Source organism: Canis lupus, chromosome 10 (genome assembly GCF_048164855.1).
Source record: "Canis lupus baileyi chromosome 10, mCanLup2.hap1, whole genome shotgun sequence".
NCBI lineage: Eukaryota > Metazoa > Chordata > Mammalia > Carnivora > Canidae > Canis > Canis lupus.
The window spans coordinates 5,317,437-5,323,436 of NC_132847.1; positions in this window are offsets into that span (position 1 = coordinate 5,317,437).

The window sequence follows — 6,000 nt, forward strand, 5'->3', positions numbered from 1 at the left end:
TATGGCGACTAAAAAGCAGAATAGCAGGTAATTTAATGATCATCGTATGCATCAATTAGCACCACCATCCCAGAATATACTACAAGGCTAGGGAAATAATAACATATAGTTGAAGAGCAGAGAAAAGAAATTAGATTTTAGAATTAACAGCCTTGTATTTATCCAACTCCTATGGGTTGGCATTCATTAGCACCCCAGGTTTGATCAATCTTTTACTGCGTCTTTAGGCAAAGTAGATGTAGCGGAAGAGGGAACCCATCAATCAGGTGGATGCTGTGGTCAACGTTCTGCTGAATGAGTCCTTCTTCCTGCAACGTGACCACAGTCTCCTCTCACATGGCCTTTAGCATGAGACTGAATCCCCTGCAGGCTCCTCAGATGACTACTGTCTTGTGGGGATCCATGCCTTGCTCTAATTTGCATTTTGTCACAATTTCTAACAATAATCGAGTGTGCCAGCCTACCACAACTGGGCCTCCTTGTTTCTTTGTAGCCAGGATGAGAACAAATGGCTACCACAAATCATTTGAGTTGCAACAGTACCTCCTTCCTCAGTAACTATCTTTACCTCTCCTACTAATACACAATGTCACAAGTTGGCCATAATGAAGAAGATCCCCTGTATCAAGAAATGAGGATGAACCAGATCTCTAACAGGTACTAGATCTAGGAAATTGTATCTGCTTCCTCCCCAATTGCTCCTCCCTTGGTAATTGTTTTCCAAGAGACTTCACACCGAAACAGCTGCAATAATCAAATAATTATATTCCCAAAGAGGGTGTTATGTTCCAAAAGAGAGGATAGGAAGTGGGGAATAAAACCTGTGGGTTAGATTTAATACAAATCTCAAGGGGTGGATTAAAATTTTACAGCCCTGCTATTTCTCAACTTTGCCCCATCTTGAGAGGCAGAATAAGAAAGTATAAGAAGCATGAGTTTCAAAGAACAGGGTTCAGAACTGAGTCCTGACACTTGCTAGCTCCATGCACTTGAACAGCCTTAATTGTACTGAGCCCCTTTCTTCTCGGCCACAAAACCAATGTACAAAGAGATACCAGAGGGCCTTTATGAAGACTAACATCTAGTTAGATGGCAAACACTTTTTATTACCATTTCCAGTATAAGGCAATAAATGCCAAAGACCCCTAATACCCGCCCATCTTGCCGCTTTTAATACCTGGCAGTATAGTTTATAAATTCTTTCCTTTGCTTAATTAATTCTTAAAGGAAGTTCCTAGACTCTGCATTTTTTTTATTCATTTCCTGATCCTATTGCTATTTTGGGGGTAACATGATCTAGAATACCAATAGGTACATATGCTTTGTCTTTGTGATTCTATTCTTTCCTCCTCTTGCCACCCACAAAATCTGTTGGTAAACATGATCCAGAAGTGTGGAGGCTGCTTGTGTCCCACACTGAGGACTTGGGATCCTTGATTAGGACTGTGTTGGACTACAACACATTAGTCATTACAACACAGTCCTAATCCTTGATTAGGACTACAGAGTCACCCAAGAGTTGCATCAAAGGGTCCTTTCCCAAACCCATCCCTGTCTTTGGTGAGCTTCCACATACTTCTCCCTGTCTGTAATTCATGGATACAGTTTGTGAGTACTAATGGAATTGTCAAGCCAATCCACTAAGAAAATACTATCAAACACTGGCTGTTTGACAAATGAATCCTAGTATGTGTTGTGAGGCAGGGAGCCAGTGCAACAAGGGGTAGGACACCAGCAACTTCTCCACCACACTGACATGTTGGCCAGAGCCTTTGATGGGCATGCTCCTTTTCAATTTTTTTAGGTCAGGGAAGAAAAAGCAAGCCCATCAATGCTACTTTCTAGGACTTCTGTGAAATAGGTCTCAGGTCAGTGAACCCAGAAATAGAAAATAAAGATTATAACTTTGTAGATATTTCCCACTTCAAATTTTTAGAAATAATATGAATTCTCTCCCCTGCCCCACCCGCCCCAGGCATGGCCTTTTTTCTAGTTATGGGTTTTTTTCTGCCCCAGTGTTCATGGTCCCCACACAGTGGGGTTGAGGGAAGGGGTTTACAAAAGTAATGAGGAATTCCTGGGGCTGCTAGTCCTGGCAGTGTTAGGCATTCTGGATTGGAGCTGGCTCAACTTGTCCAGCTGTAAGTTGGGAATGAGGAAGACAGTGATCAGCAGGCTGGCCAAGCAGAAAGCTGAACAGGGATCCTTTCTCTCTCTAGACTTCCCCCTTTGTTAATAACTTGACTCCTCAACTCCTCGTTAGGAAAGCGGACCTTGTCTCTCTCCATAGTGCAAATACTTAATCATCAACTTCCCTGGGGTCTCCTACCCACCCACCCCCAAAATCTATAAACAAGATATTTATTTTTTTAAAAAAAGAGAGATTTGGGGGCACCTGGGTGGCTCAGCAGGTGAGTGCCTGCCTTTGGCTCAGGTTGTGATCTCAGCATCCTGAGATCAAGTCCCACCTCAGGCTCCCCCTGGGGAGCCTGCTTCTCTCTCTGCCTATGTCTCTGCCTCTCTGTGTGTCTCTCATGAATAAATAAAATCTTCAAAAAAATTAAAAATTTAAAAAAGAGATTTCTTGTTAAGTCAGTCATGTTACTTCACATATTTGTAGCAACAAAAACCTAGTGCCCTCAGCTAAGGTCAAAGAATGGAAGTATTTGAGGGGTGCCTGGCTGGCTCAGTCAATAGAGCACGTAACTCTTAATCTAGGGATCATGAGTTCAAACCCCATGTTGGGTGTATAAATTATTTAACAATAAAAAAAAGTCTTTAACAAAAAGAATGGAAATATTTGGATTCATTTAAGTTAGTTTAGCTCAAAGGAAAAATGCACACGCACTGTGGAATATTTTGTGGGTATGAGTGACAAGGGAATCAAACAGGTGACAGAACAAACTCAGTGTGGCTACCTCTACTCTGAGGCAATGCCACCTGTTACCTCTACTGAAGCTGGATCAGTTCACAAAAGCCAGCAGCTCACATGCTGGAGAGACTGTGGCCACCAGCCCTGTTCAGATGGTAAATGAGGGATGATTTGAGACACTAAAATAAAGACATCTATATCTTCACTGTACAGGAAGAATCAAAATTGCTTTAGTAAGAAGACATTTGGTATAATGTACGACAAAAATCTAACACCTTCTGGTCATAACATTCTAAATCTACATTATTCTAAAAGACCAGAATTTTCACTGTGCCACCTACCATCGCTTCAGGAGGGGCTAGAATAGATGCATGCCTGTCTCTCCAATTTTTACACATGTAATGTGATTATGCAAAATTCTGAATCACAGATGAACCTATTGTCTATCTCATTTATTCTGGTTTTTGTTTTACTGCTTATAAATGGAAACGTTAGGTCGGACATTCTTATTTTTGTGGGTTTTGGGAATATAAAACCAAAATTAACCATTCTGCTGGGTAAAATCACAGTGCCTCAGAGTGAAAACGAACAGTGAAGAGAGAAAAGGTGTCAAGTGAGCCCATATTTTTATTTTTGAGTTTGCAAGGGGAAAGAATATAACATGGCTGCAAAGGGGCACAGTTCACTGATTTCTTTTAAAAACTTGATTTTGTAATATTTCTATGGGTTTTAAAACATGTTCAGGGAATTGGGAGATTATACTTCACTTGAGAGAGAACACTGGTGACAAAGGGTTTATTGCTCTTAGAATGCAGTTGGGAGGAAAGGTAGAAAGTAAAATATTAGTAAAAAGTCAAATACTGCTTTTTAAAAAGCAGTCCTTTTATTGATATAAAATTAAAAGATTACATTTTTAAAGGAAAAGCCCTTTACAAAGGTAGCTGATGAAAATCTGCTTATAAGAAGAATAAAGGAAGCAACAGGTGTTTTCAATAATTAAAAAGCTAGAGATTACAATGATTTCAGAGAAACAAACAAAAACCCCAGTAAGAAAGCGTAAAAAATGAGAAAGCCTAAAACAAGGACTCCAAAGTAAGATGAAACCTTACAACTTTGCAATAAGTAACCATGGATGAATTTGCAGTCTTAAAGAAGAGAAAATTTAAGATTGAATTAAAAACAATACACATCCATGAGCTTTCTATAAAGGGCATATAAAAGAAAATGATAGAAGTTAAAACCCAAATCGCAAGGAGAGTTTAGACTAGTGTCAACCAACAAAAAGAGCGGTGGCAATATTCATGTCAGGCTAATGGAATTCAAGGGAAACAATAGAAAATCACAAAAGGATGGCTCATGTTAGATTAATAAAAGTTTATTTCGTGCTGAAGAGAAGGTGGACATGAGTCGCATGCACTAAATAGCACAGCATATAAATTAAAGCAAAACTACCAGAAACAAAAGAGAAAAAGGAGATTTTTAAGACGTATTTTCAGCCTGGAGGGTTAAAAAAAAAGTTCACAGTTGCGGTTTTGGCAAACTAGTGCAGCCATTCTGGAAAACAGTATGGAGGTTCCTCATAAAGTTAAAACTAGGGCTACCTTATGATCCAGCAGTTGCACTATGAGGTATTTACCTAAAGGATACAAAAATACTAATTTGAAGGATACATGCACCCTGATGTTTATAGCAGCATTATCAACAATAGTCAAATTATAGAAAGAGCCCAGATGTCCACTGACTGATGAATGGATGAATAAGATGCAATAGACTATTACTCAGCCGTCAAAAAGAATGACAAGGGATCCCTGGGTGGCGGAGCGGTTTGGTGCCTGCCTTTGGCCCAGGGCGCGATCCTGGAGACTCGGGATCGAGTCCCATGTCGGGCTCCCGGTGCATGGAGCCTGCTTCTCTCCCTCTGCCTATGTCTCTGCCTCTCTCTCTCTCTCTCTCTGTGTGTGTGTGTGACTATCATAAATTAAAAAAAAAAAAAGAATGACAACTTGCCATTTGCAACAATGTGGATGGAGCTAGAGGGTATTAAACTAAGCAAAATAAGTCAGTCAGAGAAATACAAATACCACATGATTTCACTCATATGTGGAATTTCAGAAACAAAATAAATGAACCTAAGGGGGAAAAAAGAGGTGAGGGAGGCAAACCAAGAAACAGACTCTTACCTATAAAGAACAAACTGATGGTCACCAGAGGTAGGGTTGGGGGGGGGGGCATGAAATGGGTGATGAGGATTAAGCAGGGCACTTGTGATGAGCACCAGGTGTTGTATGCAAGTGATGAATCACTAAGTTCTATACCTGAAACCAATATTACACTGTATGTTAACTAACTAGAACTTAAAAAAACTTGGAAGAAAAAAATAGTTATGGTTTTGAAAGAAAAATAAATAATATCAGAACAGGCCCAAGAACTAGTAGAAACATGAAAGATGTACTTTTTAATAAATGGCCTGAGGTAACTGGATAGGCATTTTTAAAAAGACATTAGATCCATACTTTACATCATACAAGACTTAATTACAAATGGATCACAGAGCTAAATGTAAAAACTAAAGTTTTACAAGTATTCAAATATAATATGGATGAATTCATTTAAGATCTAGGTATAATAAAAGGCTTTCTGGAATCCAGAGGTAATAAAAGACAGATGCATTTGATTACATAAAAATAAAAAAACTTTTGCATAGCAGCAAAGCTTGTAAGCAGAGTTAAAAGTAGCTGATAAACTACAAGAAAATATTTGCAGCAATCATCACAGAGAAAGGACTAAAATGATTAATATAGAGAAATAACTTTTTTAAAGTTTTTATTTAACCTCTACACCTCACCCAGGCTCGAATTCATGACCCTGTGATCAAGAGTCTCACACTCTTCCAATTGAGCCAGCCAGGTTCCCCTAGAGAAAGAATTCTTATAAATTGAGAGGGAAAGATTGAAAATTCTAATAGAAAAACTTAAAAATGGGTAAGAGATAGGTGATTTTCCAAAATAAGGGATATAAAATGATTCTTAAACAGATAAAGAGATATTTTATTTATAATAAGAGACGCAAATTGGAACTACACTGATCGACTATTTCTCACCCATTTAATTGGCAAAAATGGAATGTTT